The following is a 19,514-nucleotide window of genomic DNA, read 5'->3' as shown; positions in this document are numbered from 1 at the left end:
CTTCTAGATACCGTTAATATGTCTAATGTTACTATATCCTCCTAAAATCTTCCTAGGGAGTACTGTTTAGCCTTAGAGCAATTACAAAACTAAAAGAAACTTGACATATTTTCTGATTTTCATTATTCTCCTCTTATCTAAACTATTAAGGTTTTAATTCTTGAAATGGGACAATTCATTAGTAGATCTCACAACTGTAATCACTTGACATATGTTTTACTTAGTTTTATTGAATATACCAAAGATTCACAACATGTGGAAAGGAAGCTTTTTTTATAATTTTCTTGGTGACCAGTATAAAAAATTTTAATTGTCTCATGCACACAAACTACTGCACAATACATACTATAACTATTACTTCCCCTTCCCTGCCTCACAAATATTTTGTTAATTTCACAGGGGTTAGGAAGAAAGGGGATGGATGATTAACCAGTTTTCTGTCCATTGATACTGTCTTCATATGTTGATGTCAGCATGAGGCCACAAATCAATGAAAAGTCACTTAATGCTAATGTTTCAGTAAATTAATTGGTTGTTTGAATTAAAACCAATTTGAGTTTTTTTAAATCTTTTGAAATATGATATGGATTTGGGTTATCACAGTACAGTGATGCCAAAGTAATGTCACAGTTACTGCTGCCTACCTTTTAGTTTTTTCCTCAGTTCTAGGTGTATTAAAATTTAATCAGTTATTTTATATCATAATAATGACAATCACAGCATCATTGAGCAAGAAAAGTCTCACCAGATTATTTGATAATAATATCAATATTTGATAATTTTCCTTGATTCTTGGAAAACTAATGGAAAAATAGTTATCTACCTAATACAGGAAGCCATTCTTAATACCTCTTACAGCAATGTAAACACTTTCTTGCCCCAGAATTCTCATACTCTCTTATTTATAACTATTTTATAGAATTTTTCACTTTCTACTCTGCATTATAATAACTGTTTCTCTGCTGAATTATTAGCAAATCAAAGGCAGTAACTGTGTTTTATGTACTTTGTAGCCCCAGAATTTTAGCCCAATGCCTGCAAATAGTAAGGTCTCAATCAGCATATGTCAAATGAATTAGGGATGAGGAGTCCTAATCTCTTGTTAACTTCAGCGTCTAACCTCCTCACTACTTTGGCTAACTAAAGAATCTCTTGCTTGAAATCAGTTAATGTATCTTAATTTTCTGTGGTAACTGCAATACATTGGTAACAGATGTTCCATTATTAATTCATCATGTAGGCTTCTTTGCTCCAAGATTTAAAATCTGTACTAATTTTTCCTCAAATGAGCTGTTTTTCATTCCTTTAATTACTATATAACTATATTTTTAATTTTTTATGGCTTTACCGACCTCAGGTCTGTGACTTTGGGCCAAGACCACACAGGCCCTTGCTACTCTTCCCACTTCCATGTGTGGTACAGTCTCTGTATTTTCAGAAACACCTATGAGAATCGGAAATTAGCTTTCCTGGACTCCTTCACTCCTTAGAGCTTTTACCCACTAGCTCTTCATGCTCCCACTTCAGTGAGGCTGGTTTTCCTTCAGCTAACTTTTGCATATTATCCCTGCCTTTCTTTCCTTTTACTTCCTTTTTCTTTCTTCCTTTCTTCTTTCTGTCTTTTTTCTCTCTTCCTGTTTGTTTTTTAAAATAATATATTTTATAGCCATGTCTCCTAATTGCAGTGCTTTATATGTTTATAATGAGTTCCCTGTGTAGAAGCTTTTGTCACAGATACTATCTCACTTGATTCTTATAGGCCAAGTACTATGCATATGAGGAAACTAAAATTCAAAGAGGTTAAGTGACTTGCCCAAGGTCACACAGCTAGGTCACAATTTCAGTTTTTACATTTTTAACTTGTTTGCCTCCTTATGAGAATGAAATACAGAAGAGTTCCTTTTCTCAGTTAAGTCTTATCTTTTGTGTGAGGAAAACACCTAATGTAGACCCCCTAAGAGCTACATTTGTAGCCAGGTGAATATTTTTCCAGTAATTATATAGATCATTTTAAAAAGAAAACGTAGCCTAGTCTAGTGCTTCTCAAACTTTAATGTGCATATAGGATCCTGTGAAAATGCAGATTTTATTCAGTAGGTCTGTAGTCCTCATGATCTCCCAGGGGAGCCAAAGCCGCCAGTCCATAGACCTTACTTGAAGTAGTTGGGTCGAATGCACAAAGTAGGGCGTTAGAACCAGAGATGCTTGATTCACATCCTTGGGCAAGCTCCTTCACCCCTCTGAGCCTGTTTCTTCATTCTTAAAATGAGAGAAATAATATATGTCTTACTCACTGAAAGCCAAACTGCCTTGCAGGGAATTGACTTTTAGTGACTTGGCCTGCTTCCACTACACACTACTATCAGATTAATCTTCCTAAAGCCTCTTTCACTCAGAACTTTCCAGTGAGCCACATGGCCTGGTGAATTACATACACACGCCTCCCCTTGAGCCTCAAATGTCTGATGTAATAGTCCCAAGTTATATTTCTAGCTCGATCTCTTCCTACTTCCTACTGACACTCATGTGTTACTAAAACACAGATTTCCTGTTTCATCTTTCTGATTCACTATTGTCCTACCCAACCCTTCATCATATCCATAAAAATCTCACCCTTCCATTAAGTCCCTTCTTTCATCCAGGAATGAATTGACTGGAAGCAATTCTCCCTGTTTCCCACCCTCTCTTGCTCCCCAAAACTCCCACACATATCTAGTTAGGTGTCACTGGTATTTGAATTTTTATAACAGTGTGTTTATATCTCTGGATAGTTTCTTTACATTTTGTCTTATGTTCCAGTATTTCTATAATGGTGTCTAAGTTCCATGAGGATGTGGATCCAGATACTGTTCAGATAGCACAGTGGTAAGAACTCAGCCCTGAGGCCCACAGACCTGAGCATGTACCTCAGGTCAGCTCTACCATTTGCCAGCTTGTTTGCCTTAGACAGGTCTCCTAAACCATCTGAGCAAAAAGTAAGTGCCAATAATACCTAACTTGCAGTTACTAGGAAGAAATTTTGTATTAAGAATACCTTACGTGGTATCCAATGCACAGGAAGGGCTCCTGTCAGTGAAATTGAATGAATTAGAACTGACTGTTTAATCCCAACACAACTCAGATGTTCATTCTAGTTGTGTTAACACTGGATTCAAGCCCAGACTTCCAATTTGTGTATTGGATTTTCTTTTAACATTTTCTTTTCCGGTTATGTTTATGTCAGTATTAAGTCTTATCAGAATATTCCATATTCTGCCTCTTGAAATCAAAGCATATTTGTTGATCTAACTCCAATAGGTATAACTGAAATGTGATAATGAAAAAGTAACATAGTGTGCTTTTTTTTAAAGCATGTGGTTTATAGTTAAACCTGGGTTTGAATCTAAACTGTCACTCTCTAGTGGTTGCCTTAACCTCTCTAAGCTATGGTAATATCTAAGTTGAATTTGGGATTTTTTTTTACTTTTTTTACTTTTAAGAATAATTAGAGGAAGAATATATGAAATGGAAAAATATTTATAGAAATAAGTAGCATATTAGTTCTACACCCCAAAACACTAATAATATTATAATATTATCATGGATGAGGGAGATAACTCTAAACGCCCCAAATAGCTCCACTTTTGTAAGTTGGATTTACATATATTTATCCTAGAGAATTTAAGTATTCTGTTTATTTCAGTAATTGGTAAGGAGCAGTACGTTTTTCTAAACTTCTTATCAACTAATTTCAAAAAGAACTATATTTAATAAACTATATCATTATTTAGTTTAACTTTTTGGAGAACAAAACTAAACGATTTTAAAACTAGAAGTTAAATGATGCCAATGTGATCAAAGTTGACTCAATGCTTGGACACAGTGTAAGAGATTAATCCAAGTTGCATCTGAACTTAGGGCAACAGAGCCAAAGTCACAGCTATAGTCAGTATGTTGTTTTGTTGATGTGGGTAAAGAGGGTTTTCAAAAGAAAAATAGAAAATGGGGCAAACCTTGTTTTAATCAGGGAGTATATGGAAAGAAAATTAAATGCCTATATTAAAACCTATTCTTTCAGACTACCAATAACATTTTTCCTTAGCCTCAAGAGACCATCAAAAAACAATGGCTCGTAACGCTTTTAGAACAGAAACTGAAGTTGTGTACTATGCATGTGTAGTCCTACACAAGAGGAAGGCAATGTTTAAAGCTGCTGTCACCTCTTAGGGAAAAAACTGGAATTCTGAGTCAAGTATGTATGCATTTTCTGTTTTCCTGTCTTGTGGGTCTTTATAGCTAAAAACATGTTTATGAAATTGCTCTCTGCTTCTTTAAGCTTCGTGTGGTCTTGTTTGTTTGTTCTCAAATCTCAAACCATGCCATAGTTAGGAAACATCTTGAGTTGTTAAAAGTTAAAGAAATTGTATTTTGTTTGTGAGCTGAAGAGAAGGCCAAGCAATGTCTTCAGAAACAAAGATCTTATTTTATATAAAGAAGTTCCATTTTGTTATAAGCTAGAATGAGGAATGACTTCAGGATAATGAGACAGAAACTATCTGTTGAAAGCTGTAATGTTGAAGCTGGCTACATAGCTAAAATAGAGTAGACTGATTTTGTTTTCTATTTAAACCATCTTAATGGATGATCAAACCCTGAAGAGTCATCTCAGGATTTAAGTTACCCACCTACAATATACTGATGATCCACTGAACAATAACAAAACAATATTTCATTTCACTTTATGCAGCACAAACGCAGACTGAGACACTCTATCAAATGGTTAAGAGCATGGGCTTCAAGACAGATCCACCTGGATGTGAGCTCTGGGTCTAGCACTTGCTAACCATGTGATCTTGGGCAATTTAACTTCGTGAAGTCTATTTCTTCATCTGTATTATAGGAATGAGGCCATATTTTATGAGAGTAAGATGCATTTTTTTCACATTTTAACATCTCTGATATTAGAATGCATGTTACAATTGATGGTGTGTCTTCGTTCAACTGCCAACACTTTTTCTTTTCTTACTAGTACATAATTGTGTAATTACAACCTATGACATTTGAGATTCAATTAAATAATTAACGTATACCTCATAGAGTTATTTTGAGATATAAATTAAATAATGATGTAGAACCTTATGCCCTATAAAACTTGCCCCACAGAAGACTTCTAGTAAGTAATACCAATTAATGTTTACAGTGTGATGTTTGTAAAGTCTGGCATTTTCCTGTCTTGTTAGTCATAATTTCTGTTTGCCAACTCTAAAAGTTAATTTCTTTGCAAAAATCTTTTTGTTGGAACAGTCTGCCCACTGAATAGCTCATCAAATTTCCTCTAATTGTTCTGGCAGCATGACATTGACCCTACGGGTTTAAATATGAAATATGGTCAAAATAAAGGTTTTGTGAAAGTCCATATTGACTTGTCTGATGAGTTGTTTGCAGACAAAAAGAAGAGTATGTAGTGAGCATGCTTCAGCAGTGCCTAGCCCATAGGAAGCAGTATAGAAGTGGTGTTGAGAGGCAGCAGCATGCAGGATGGTTAAAGGGAGAGGCTCTTGAGCCAAATAGGCTGCGTTCAAATCCTGGTTTTTCCTCTTACAAGCTGTGTAACTTTGGACAAATAACCTCTCTGTGACCTCCATGTTCTCATACAGTTGTGAGAATTAGATGAACTAATATACTGAAAGCAATTGTACAAAAAAGGTGCTATATAAGTTCTCTGCTATTGGAGGAAATACACCTTTCTTTTATTTAAGTACCTTTAAAAGGTCTGAGGTTTTTAATACTGAAAAGGAATATTCCAGTAAGTTTACTTTTTTTTTTTTTTTCCTTTTTGAGATAGAGTCTCTGTCACCCAGGCTGGAGTGCACTGGCGCAATCTCCGCTCACTGCAACCCCCACTTCCCCGGTTCAAGCAGTTCTCCTGCCTCAGCCTCCTGAGTAGCTGGGATTACAGGCATGAGCCACCATGCCTGACTAATTTTTGTATTTTTAGTAGAGATGAGGGTTCACCATGTTCACCAGGCTGGTTTTGAAAACCTGACCTCAGGTGATTTGCACATCTTAGCCTCCGAAGTGCTGGGATTACAGGTGTGAGCCACCGTGCCCAGCCAATAAATTTACTTTTCAAGCAGGTGATTTTTATTTTTATTTTTATTTATGTATTTATTTATTTTGAGACGGAGTCTCCCTCTGTCGCCCAGGCTGGAGTGCAGTGGCGCCATCTCGGCTCACTGCAAACTCCGCCTTCCGGGTTCACGCCATTCTCCTGTCTCCGCCTCCCTAGTGGCTGGGACTACAGGCGCCTGCCACTGTGCCTGGCTAAGTCTTTGTAATTTTAGTGGAGACGGGGTTTCACCGTGGTCTCCATCTCCTGACCTTGTGATCTGCCCGCCTCGGCCTCCCAAAGTGCTGGGATTACAGGCATGAGCCACCGCGCCCGGCCTCAAGCAGGTAATTATTATAATTCTGACTGTGAGAGGCTTGTACTGTATAAAACACATAACCTATAAACATGCCTTTCAGATATTTGTGATCATGTGGCACAGCTGTTAAAACTGGTTTATCTAGCAGTAAACATATGACTGAAAACAAAATATCAAATAAGGCTGAGATTGCTTCTAACAAGCTCTCGAGTGTCTGTATAATATTATCTTGTCTGGCTTAAAATCCAGGTTAGTATAGGTCAGCATATACGCCAAGAAAGGGTCATTATGCCTCAGATTTTCACAAGGGCCTCCTTCTAGCATTTATTCACTGGTAACCCATATTATTCTAATTTTTTAAGGTTGCAAACTGACTACTGTGCTGGAATACCTATGGCCATCAAGCATGTATCTCTAAGCATCAACATTGGTGCTTAGTTGGCTTTTAACTTATTGATCACACCTTTTACAAATAGAGAACTTCAAAATGAAATAAAACTAATCTATAGTTTTTCACTATTTTTGAGTGGTAATTATGTGTTAATTCACCTGAACAATTGCAATTAGTATTATTTCTTTGTAACCAAGACACGTTTTTAACTTTTAGTTTCTCCCTTTGTTTGCATTTTATTCACTCTCTAATGTCAATATCAAGAAACTATAGGCTGGGCATGGTGGCTCATGCCTGTAATTCTAGCATTTGGGGGCACCAAGGCAGGAGGATTACTCAGCCCAGGAGTTTAAAACTAGCCTTGACAACATAGCAAGACCTTATCTCTATAAAAAAGTAAAAAATTAGCTGGGTGTGGTGGCATGAGTCTGTAGTCCTTGCTAGTCAGGAGACTGAGGCAAGAAGATCACTTGAGCCCAGGAGTTCAAGGTTGCCGTGAGCCTTGTGCACACCACTCCATTACAGCCTGGATGGCAAAGTAAGGCCTCAACTCAAAAAAAATAAAATTAAAATTAAATAAAAACCTATGTGCCCCGTGTGTTGAAACATTGATGTCCAGACAACTTGACTCCAAAGTTCAGTTCTGTCACTCAGCTCAACCCCAAATATCCAATGAGTTATTATTGCTTATGTGATAAGGGCTGGTGGCCCTCTTTATCCTGTGGCTCCGCCGTGGAATACATGTTTTTCCAAGACCACCTTCATAGGAAAAGCAAGACCTGAAGAAACCCTTTTGGGAGCCACTCCCAGAAATGGCTTACAAGACTTCTACCCCCCAATTCCTTTGGCTAACATCCAGTCACAAGGCCCAATCAAATTACAAGGGAGGCTACAAAATATCTTCCCTATTGTCTAGGAAGAGAAAATCATGTGGTAAATAGCATTTTCTCCACCACAGCCACACAGCTGTGGAACTTGGGTTACTTAACCTCCCTGAGCCTCAGCTTTCACTTTGCAAAGCTGCTGTGAGGATTAAATGGGGAAAAGCACTTAGCATATGGTAAGCACTTTATTAAATTATTGTGTATTATTACTAATAATTAATAGTTCCTCCCTAAACACAGACACACATACACAGAACCCAATTCATTAGCACCTGAACCTCTGGTCCTCTCTAGTCTGACCCTCTGCTGACCGTTTAGTTCCTATCCAGCCTGGGTGCAGGACTTAAGGCAGGCAAGACTCTTGCCCACTAGATGTGACTGTGACTAGTATCATACTCCAGGACCTAGGATATGGGAAACCAAAGCCAAGGATGCTGAAAATGAACCCTAGGTCCTTCAGAAGTCTTGGGGGAAGGTCTGTAAATACATAAACGTGGTAGAAGACAGATAGGAGAATCATCAGTTGTGTAAAATTATGCTTAAAAGAGACCAAGTCTTAAGATAGCAGCTGAGCTGGATGTGTTGGCTCACACCTGTAATCCCAGCACTTTAGGAGGCTGAGATGGGTGGATCACTTGAGGTCAGGAGTTTGAGACCAGCCTGGCCAACATGGCGAAATCCCATCTCTATTAAAAATACAAAAATTAGCCAGGCGTGGTGGTGCGTGCCTGTAATCCCAGCTACTCAGGAGGCTGAGGCACGAGAATCACTTGAACCCAGGAGGTGAAGTTTGCAGTGAGCGGTGATTGCACCACTGCACTCCAGCCTGCGCGACAGAGTAAGACTCCATTAAAAAAAAAAAAAAATTAAAAAAAAAAAAAAAAGGTCGGGTGCAGTGGCTCACGCCTGTAATCCCAGCACTTTGGGAGGCTGAGGCAGGCAGATCAGGAGGTCAGGAGATAAAGACCATCCTGGCTAACACGGTGACACCCCGTCTCTACTAAAAATACAAAAATAAGCCGGGCGTGGTGGCGGGCGCCTGTAGTCCCAGCTCCTCGGGAGGCTGAGGCAGAAGAATGGCGTGAACCCGCGAGGCGGAGCTTGCAGTGAGCCCAGATCCCGCCACTGCACTCCAGCCTGGGCAACAGAGCCAGACTCCGTCTCAAAAAAAGAAAAAGAAAAAGAAAAAAAGAAAAAAGAGAGCAACTAAAAGAAAGGAATAAAATGAACACGTATTGATATTTCAGATTTGGCAGGCATCATCATGCCAAGGCTTTCACACAAATGACCTCCTCTAATTATCACAAGGATCCTTAGGGAAGAATCATTAACCCCAGTTTCCAGTAGGGTTAAAGTAACACACCTGGGCTTACATAGAGAAAAAGTGACATAGTTAAAATGGAATGTTCACAGTCCTAATATTCGTTGTTCCATGACAGCACTTCTTAGTCATGCTGAATCATGCTAAGGACCAATAGATCTCAGGGAATATGCCGGAAGTGTGTCTTGTTCAGGGGAATGGGAAACAGAGCCATTATCTTCAAGCAATTCTCCTTCTCCTACTTCCCACGAGACCAAAAGCGAAACTCAGAATCAGCCTAGGGTACAACATATTTCAGTTAACCTCTCCCAAACGCACACAAATATACCCTTATCAGTTTGCTAATATTTGAAATTCATTTCGCTGAGAGGGGTTATGAGTATGTGGATGGATTTCCATTAACATACATGTAAGACCATACATCTCTTTTGTGGCATATAGAGAGGATAGAAAGATTTTACTGAATAAAGCAAGAATTTGGAAGAAGAAAGCTTTCAAACCAGGGCCACAGCTTCCTGACTTCAGTCTGACAGCTGCCTTCCCCTGTGCAACCAAAAAATGGTCCAGATGTAGTCTTGAGTCCTCTGCAGCCATGCAGGCTTAGAATATGGTGGGAACTGGTCCCATGGAACAGTCCCATGAAATGAACTCTGAGTACCATGCCATCAAGTGCCCTCAGGGCATCCAAATATATCCAAACAAACCAAGGGATTTGGAGCTTAGCATTTTACAGGAACAGTATTAAAACAAAACTACGTCTGCAGCATCAGGACTGAAATGAATATAAGATTAGATTCTTCCAATCTGTCAAAATAAATTTGTTTGGAATTGTGAGCAATATAAACTCTGTAAGTTCCAGTCTCTGACTCTATTTCTAATACATGTTAGGATTCTACCCAATGATTTGGGCAGGTATAAGAAGTAGTTTATGATGCTACATGCCTCCCTTACTTTCAATGTATTTGGGACTCCTTTGTCAGTTCTATAAGTGGTGTCTTCTTTACAGTAACTTTTGTGAACAATACTTAGAACAGTGTTTTCATAATCTTAAAGGCAATACAGCAGAGTGGTTAATGGTTGAGAGTATGGGCTCTGCAGCCAGCGTAACTTTGTTTGAACCCAGGCTTCATAATGTACAAGCTCTCTAATGGGCAAATTACTTCTGTGTGCCTCAGCTTCCTTATCTGTCAAACAAGGAGGTTATTAGTGCTGCCTTTTAAGCTTGTTTCAAAGATTAAATAATTTATTCTATATACAGCACATAGAAAAGTGACTGACATGGTAAGGGCTTCATTCTCTAGCAAGAACCTCAAGAATAAGAGAAAGGGGCAAGAAGGAGACAAGAGCCAAGAAACCACCACAGCCACTGTTACCATGCAGTGGAATGGAGGAGAACTAGCTAATATTTGTCTCACTAGTTCATGTCTCAACAGTTGAGAAACAGAGATCAGTGCTTCTCAAATGTGAATGTGCTTATGTTACCTAGAGAGCTTGTTAAAATGTGGATTTTTATCCATTAGGTCCAAGGTGCAGCTGGAGGTTCTGCATTTCTTTTTCTTTTTTCTTTTCTTTTCTTTTTTTTTTTTTTTTTTTTGAGACAGAGTCCTGTTCTGTCACCTAGGCTGGAGTGCAATGGCGCAATCTCCCTTCACTGCAAGCTCCACCTCACGGGTTCACACCATGCTCCTGAGTCAGCCTCCCAAGTAGCTGGCACCCACCACCACGCCCAGCTAATTTTTTTGTATTTTTAGTAGAGACGGGGTTTCACCGTGTTAGCCAGGATGGTCTCAATCTCCTGACCTCATGATCTGCCTGCTTCAGCCTCCCAAAGTGCTGGAATTACAGGCGTGAGCCACCACGCCCAGCTGAGGTTTTGCATTTCTAATAGGCTCTCAGGTGATGCTGATGCCACTGGTCTGAAGATCACCCTTTGAGGAGCAAGGGTTTAGAGAAAACCTGTTCCTGAATGCCACATGGTCTCTTTCTTAAGGTTGAGCTCTCCAGGGATCTACTTATGAAGCTCTTTTGTCATTTTTGGTCATGGGTCATGAGTCAAGAAAACATTTGAAAATAGATGTTGCTTCAAGGAAAATGGCATAGGTATTCGATGTTGCATTACATGAAATATTTTGAATTCTTAAGCATTTGGTCATTTTCCCCACTCAGGATCCAAAATTGATTTTTCTTTTCAGATCATTAATTGTAAAATAAAAGATTGAGATTTTTAAGGTAGGCAGAATGTCTCCATTTGCTTTCCAAATAGGGATGGAATCAGCAAAAGCAAACATCTTCTTGTCATATGATGACCGTCCCCTTCCCAAACAACCAGTCCTTTAATTCTAACCTCATGCACATTTCAAGAGAAATGTAAAGCAGATGGTTGTGTTCCACTGATACATAAATCACAGAAATTTCTCATAAATTTTTTTGATTGTTAAAAAGCTTCAAACTGCCAGGCAGTGTTTTGCTTAAACAAAAGATGAGCCTGAACAAACAGCTAAGTGGAACAGCATTCAGGTTTCAAAAGCTTAAATTTAGTCAAATGATTTCCTTACTATCTTCTATAGATACTTCTTCATAAAAATTCAAGATATGCAGAGACTTGAACACTGTGTGTGTGTGCTTTAAAATGTCTACAAGCGAAATCAACAAGTATCATTCCTGTTCTCGAACAACAGAGAGACCTCCATTTCCCACCAAGTTACTTGTGACTAATTCTTACTTACTAATTCCACCAAGATCATAAAGCAGTGCCTTGCGGTAAGAGTTGGCAAACTTTTTCTGTAAATGCCAGATAGTAAATATTATAGATTTTGTTGCTCATTCAGTATACTAGTTTGCTAAGGCAGCTGTAACAAAATGCCACAAACTGGGTGGTTTAAACAATAAAAATGGGTTGTCTTACAGTTCTGGAGGACAGACATCTGAGATCAAGGTATCGGCAGGGTTGGTTCTTTCTGAGGGCTGCAGGAATCTGTTCCACGCCTCTCTTCTAGCTTGTGGTGGTTTGCTGGCAATCTTTCACATTCCTTGGCTGCATCACTTCAATCTCTGTCTGTCTCTTCACGTGACATTATCCCCGGGTGCATATCTGTGTCCAAATTCACCCTTTTTAGAAGGATAGCAGTCATGTTGAATTAGGGGCCCACCCTACTCCAGTATGACCTCATCCTAACTTAACCTACATCTGCAAAGACCCTATTTCCAAATAAAGTCACGTTCAAAGGTATTGGGGGCTAGGACTTCAACATATGAATTTGGGTGGGGTTTGGGAAGGACACAATTCAACCCGTAACAGTCTCTGTCAATAACATATGGTATTTGTCTCAGCTATTCAACTCTGCCCTTGAATTGCAAAAGTATCCATGGAAAAATACATAAACAAATGGGCATGGCTGTGTTACAGTAAAGCTATACTTACATATTTTTTAATAGGTGGTAAGCCTGTAGGCAGTAGTTTGTGAACATTTGCCTTAGAGTGCCTCTGATTCTTTGTGAATATGAAAAAGAAAAAAAAAACATGAGGAGATTTGGCACTTGGCACAGAAGAGGAGAAAAAACTTTGCAAGTTTTCAAAATGCCTATTTTATATTTGGAATTTTAGTCATAATGCTTTACATTTAGCTTTAATATCTTATCTCTACATTCAAATATACTCTGGATTTGTGTACACAGTTGCAATTAAGCAAACTGATATAAATTTTATAATGGTGACTCTAGTAAACATGATACACTTTGTCTTCAGACTGCTACTAAGTTCTGGAATGATAGCAAAACAGGCTTTTCCATTTAACATTATACCTGTATGGTTTGATTTTTTTGTATGAATATGTCTGAAACATGAATAATTGCTTATGATTTCTAATGTATTTAGAAATGTATCTATGTTTATCCTCTGTGAATACATGTGTATATTCCTTTCCCTTTAATTAATATTTCTAGAGTACCTACAGGCAGTGTATTAGGCTGTATACAATGAATCCTGCATAAGACACATTGTTTCCAAAGACTTATACCCTCCTGGAAGATATATACACAAAGAAAACAGACAGCATATGACATATGTTCAAGCATCATCCAAAGATTTACATACACAACTGCTACGTAGAGGACATTGCTTTGTTCGCTTGAGTCCATATAAATGCATATATGTAAATCTCACATCTTCATTTATAATGCATCTTTACTTGGAACCTTAATGGAATCAAATTAGAGCGTTCTGTATAGGGTCATAGATGTAAGAGCACTTTAAAAGGCTTTCATGGAAAACTTGGAGGTTGACTATGCAGTAAAGAAAAGATTCAATCAGGCATATACTGTACGTTTTGCAATAGTAACAAAGGTCATGCTACCATTGTATTAAAACTTAGATCCAGTTTATTTTATATATATTAAAATGCTAGGCCTCTGGAACTCTTCCTCCACATGGTTATAAAGATAGCTAAAGTCAGGGGTCAGCATCTGCGTGAAATTTTAAAGTAACATATGTGCAAGTAGTAACTGGTGTTACTGCGGATGAAATGAACCCCACCCACAGGTATCAGTATTGGATATTGGGGGTTCATTCAGCTTCAGCAAAGGTGCCCCATAAAATCACTTATCTGAAGTGCCCCAAGATTGGCCTTGTATTTAGAAGCTGAAAGAAAATACCTGCTAGATTATATAAATTATAAAATAGGTCAAATTGGAGGATCAAATGAGTAGATCACGTGCTTTTAATTAGGTTTTTACCTTAAAGGTTTTCAGTTCAGACAGAGATATTCAGAGCAAGTACCAACTATGCTGACATATATGAAATGCTGTATGACCGAAATGTCAGATGTATATGGCTTTAATAATTTTAACCATTTTAGGTCCAAAGAATACTTCTAAAATCACAATTAATAGAGTATTCTCTTTGGAATTATAAAAACACTATCACATTTCCTGACTAAAGACCATGACTTCCAATAACATAAGCCAACATCTGCCTTTACACATACCACATGTGGGTTGACTTTATATTGCTCAAAATAAGAATTGAACATTGGTAGTGAAACCAGAATTTATCTTACAAATAAAACAATAAAGCATCCCTACACTATTTTTAACCTAGAAACTCTGTGAATCTCTTGGATTATCTGGTCTGTAGTTTAAAAGCCATTGTCCTATCCTAAGAATCTTCCACACATTTGTTTGGAGATGGGGCAATTTCTCTCACTTCTTTCTGCGTTTACTTAAATAAAGGAAAGGGGCTTCATCTTCCCATAGAACTAAAAAAGAAAATGAAACTAAATGGCTTTTTTTCTTCTCAACACTTTGCAAACTTTGACTAGGAAATGAAGCACTACAGTGTGTCAATGAAGAATGATGATAATATTAATAATGATGGTGATGATGATGATAATGATGAATTAGACAGTATAATTCTCTTCTTCTTCTAAGTCTGAAAACTGAAGCAAAATGATGAAGTGCCTTTCCCAAGATCAGCGGTTCCACAATGAGAACTTGGGCTTGTCCTCCCTCACACGTCTTCTTCAGAGGAGAACAAATATCACTAATGTTCATCTGCGCCAGGAGAAAACCATACTGGCCCATTCAATGGCCAATTAGAATAAATTGTATATTAAGAAAAATATGATAGGTAATACAAAAATCAAAAGCTCTCCAAAGAAAAGGAACAAAAAACCTGAATAAATAAGCTTAACGGTCCATTGTTTGTGGGGAAAATGATGAAATTATCATCAAAATATCCTATGAATTGAGAATGAAGATACATTTTTATGTAGAAAGATTTTTACAAAAGAAAAATAAAAAATTCTACCCAGAAAAGTAAGACTCTTCTAGGACAGGTATTAGTTTTTGTTAAAGGGGTATCAGTCTCTTTCTGATAATAGAAACGAATATACTGTATGTGAATCTTAGTAAACTAGTCAATTATAATTCTTCATCCTAACCCATATTTAAGAGAATGTTTGTGACTGTGCTAAGGATTTGTACATTAAAACTGTCTATACAGAAGAGTGTTCTAATTATCACAGAATTGGCCCCACAAAATCTGAATCATTCAGGTGAAAACATTCTTTTTATTTAAGAGCAATTTAGCGACACAGGTTAACAATAAATACTATAACACATCTTTTTGCCTGCAAAAAACAAACTCATCTAAATATCAATCTGCAGATGCCAAACCTGTGTTTAAACAATGTGTTAATCTTCTTCCTCTGACAAAACTCTGGGTGAGGTATTGTTTCCACATTCAGGGACATTAGCCCAGTAATGCAGAGAAAAAAAAAAATTTTCATTTGGACATTGCATCTTTCAGACATTCCCTTCTTTTATTGATTTGTTTTCTCCTGTCCCTTTTCTCCTTCTTTTGTTTCCTTATCATAGCTTCAGGTTATTACGTGCAAAGTATTGATGGGAATGGATGGTTCTGGTCGATGGAGAGCTAATGCATCCCTAATCCCACTATTGTTGTAGAGTTATGCTTTCCTCTGGTCTCTGATGGGGGAAAAGGTGCAAAGCTGTTGATCCTAGTTTTATTTGTCACAAACCCATCCATCAATCAAGCGCAAGCATGTCTGAATGCTGAATGGCATGGGGGTCTCAGCTGAAAAAATTCGATAACTGTATTGTCAGGTCTCTCACTCTTTTTTTGATAAGAAATACATTTGACTGAAATAGATAAGCATGCAACTACTAAAGACTTGAAGAGAGAGAATGACATATTGGCACTAAAGGTTATATATCTTTGGTATTAATGATACTTATGAGTAAATAAAACAGGAGGGGGCAGCTACAGCTAGAGACATACAACATCCCTAAAGCTTGGTGATGTTTAAGTATCGTTGCTCTACTATTTGTGGATTTTTGAATATTAATCTCACCATATTTCACAGTCGACAACTCTAGTTAAAATGCAAGTCAATCTGCAGTTGGCGAAGGTGGTGTGGTTCAGGGAATGGAATATCACTTGTTTACACGGATCTGGACATTACAGGCGGATCCTTTGTTGTTATATACAGTAGGTAATTCCATGGCATATTTTTGTGTATGTGTGAACTCATACGTTCACATCTGTCTCATCTTGCAAGTGAAAGCATTCGGGGGGGAAATAAGCTTTAATTATTTTAAACTGGGAATATATATGCATGTAATTTCAATAGTGAATTAACTTATAATTACAGTATCAAAAATGGTTTCTGGTGTCCCTTTTATTCTAATTCTAAATTAGATATTTTAATATAACATAATTAAAATTAATATTTTAAACTCATCTTTTCAGTTATATAAATTTTTCTACTCATAAGTATTTCAAGATAATTGCATTTAGAAATAGTAAAAACATTAAAAACAACACTAGTATAATACAATTTTAAGGGCAAAATTAATCAGCAAATCAGAACATTTTTAAAAACTAGTTTATTTTCTTGTCATAACATGTTAGAGAAGATAAGTATTTTTTAAATGACCTAAAAAAAAAAGCCCATCAAGAAAAGCAACAAAAAGACAGCCTTGAATTAGAGGGCATGAAGATGAATGTTTTGTAGCCTTAAGTATCCCATGTTATGAAAGTAAGCCATTTTTTTCTCTGTTCAGTGACTAGGGGCTAGAAAACTGCAAAAAAAAAAAAAAAAAAAAAAAAAAAAATCAATGTGGGAATGCTTTAGATTTGTTGGGTAAATTACATGTGCTTGGCTGCTCCATTGTATCTGTCCTATATTCTACACAAGATAACTTTAGATGGAACTGTCACATAATGCATATACTTCACATTGATTTTTATACATTTAACAGAATTTCAGTTGAACTCCATAATAAAGCCAGAAGAGAAATGATATCTCCCTCACATTCCTAATACCTGAATTATTTTTGAAATTAATTAAGTAGAAGCTCCCAGTTTTAAAGTCATGGTGGAAGGCAAAAAAAAAAAAAAAAATCAAATTTGGTTTCTAATTCTCCTCACCTTCTGTTTTTCTGTTTTCTTTTCAGTTATTTACATTTCATCTTAACTTCCCCACCTCTTTAAAAACATGTTAGTTCTTAAAGACTTTCCAGGAGGGCCCATGAACCAGCAAATGAGAGATAGCTGAACCTTTGGGAGTTGTGGGAGTTCCAAACACTGATCTTTCTGTTGACATCCTTTTGGGTTTCTAGCTTGCTCTTGTTTTGCCTCACTTTCCAATGATTTTTAGCATTACTGTGAAGTCTGATCCTGTTTAAATAAAGTATCTGATGCCACCATAAGGTTTGAGCAAGAGTTCAAGGAGTCCTTGGTTATCCCAAGGACAGCCTTTCTCAGCCTGACCTTACTATAGAGACCCCAAACAATCCTAGTGGGGAAAGAAGCAAGTTAGCCCCTACTCAGAAAAATACTAGAAAATTGCTCAAACAACTCTGCATACCCAGGTCTTTGGCTCTGGACAGAAATGTAATGCAGCTTCTACATACCCTGAAAATAAGGATTTATTGAATTTGGGGTGGCAGTTCCAGATTGGGTGCCCAAGGGGAATGTAGACTTTGTAATTTCACCCAGGATAATGAGAAACTACAGCAACATCAAGAATTCAAGAAACTACCTTGAGATTTGGCAATGTTGGGACTCCCCTCATCCAGAAATGCCTTGGGAAGAAGGATAAAATGTGGGATGAAAGAGGTTCATGTTCTGATGGCATTTTGAAACTATTGCTGAAATTTTAGAAAATGTAAAATATTATAAAGAAAATAAAAGAAAAAGAAAAAGAAAAGAAAAGAAAATCAGGCTGGGCGCAGTGGCTCATGCCCATATTCTCAGCACTTTGGAAGGCCGAGGCGGGTGGATCACCTAAGGTGAAGAGTTCGAGACCAGCCTGGCCAACATGATAAAACCCTGTCTCTAATAAAAATACAAAATTAGCCAGGCGTGGTGGCGCATGCCTGTAATCCCAGCTACTTGGGAGGCTGAGGCAAGTGGCTCACTTGAACCCAGGATGTGGAAGTTGCAGCTAGCCGAGATCGTACCATTGCACTCCGGCCTGGGTAACAAGAGTGAGACTACATCTCAAAAAAAGAAAAGAAAATCATTCATAGTGCCATCACCCACAAGTGGCATTTGTTGCTCTTCTATAATATATGACATGTTATACAATGTAATATTGAGAGACAAATAACTGACTTCATGTTTCATAGGAATATTTTAATTATGGTCAATTTCACATTAATAATTACATTCCAAACCTTCTCTGATTAAAGAAAAATCACTTGATAAGACTCCATATGATATACAGATTAATTTTTCCAAGTAAACGTAGAGATGTAACACAAACAAAAACTCTAATCCCATATTTAAACGTTATAGACTAATTGTAATGTTTATATGGAAGAATAAATGTGTGATCAAAGCCCAAAAAGTGTTCAAAAAGAAAAAAAATGAGAAAGGACTGGTACCAGGTGGCAAAGTATATTATAAAGCTTCAGTAATTAAACAGTTTGTTTTCTAGGAATTTGTGTCCTCAGTTCTGATAATGTTCACTCTTAAATTGTAATGTTCTACGTCCTAAAGCACTCTCCAAACCTCAAGGTGAAGAAAATAGGCAAAGCAATAGCAGCAATGACAAGAGACCTTTTTCTTTCCTACTGGTATACCTCGGATTTTCCCCCTGGCAGAGAACCAAAGGGAAATGACAGCTATCATAGGATCACATAAAGAACTGAGAAATTTTTTCTTTCTTTCTTTCTTTCTCTCTCTCTCTCTTTTTTTTTTTTTTTTAAGACAGGGTCTCACTCGGTCACCCAGGCTAAAGTGCAGTGGTGCAATCACAGCTCATTGTAGCCCCAACCTTCTGGGCTCAAGCAATCCTCCTACTTCAGCCTCCCAAGTATGTGCCACTATGCCTGGCTACTTTTTTAATTTTTGTAGAGACAGGGTCTTACTATGTTGCCCAAGCAGGTCTCGAACTCCTGGGCTCAAACAATCCTCCTGCCTCAACCTCCCAAAGTGCTGTGATTACAGGTATGAGCCACCGTGTCTGGCCAAGAAACCTTGATACCTATCTATTGTCCCATCTTACAGAACTGACAAAATTCATTTCAAAAGGGCATATAGAGAAAATTTTTTATGCTCTCCCCAATTTTTGTCTCTATTGCATTAGTCATAATTCTGGTAGCTGTGCCTTAAAAAAGTTAACAGTGTTCCCCCAAAGAGTTAAAACTCTAACACCTTTGTAATTATTTTAAAACTAACACCTTTGAAGAAAAGAGAACTCTACACAACTTGTTGACAACACTCTACACAAAAAGCTCACTTCAAGCATTTTTGGAACTGATTATAGAAAAAGAATTGTCGTATATGTTTATATATAAAGAAGTGGGAATTATTACATGGCTTTTAGGCCTGACTCTGGTTCATGAATTTTCCAAATTCTACCAAAACAGTGAAACAGACAAATCAGTAGAATAGAATAGAGTCTGGAAAAAGACTCTAGGAATTTGGTATTAGTAAAAGAGAGATCTTAAATAAGCAAGGTTGCTTTTATATACTACTGGTATGA

The sequence above is a fragment of the Rhinopithecus roxellana genome, chromosome 1, assembly GCF_007565055.1.
Source record: "Rhinopithecus roxellana isolate Shanxi Qingling chromosome 1, ASM756505v1, whole genome shotgun sequence".
Classification (NCBI taxonomy): domain Eukaryota; kingdom Metazoa; phylum Chordata; class Mammalia; order Primates; family Cercopithecidae; genus Rhinopithecus; species Rhinopithecus roxellana.
The sequence above is the reverse complement of the archived record's forward strand: the minus strand, read 5'-3'. Positions refer to the sequence as shown.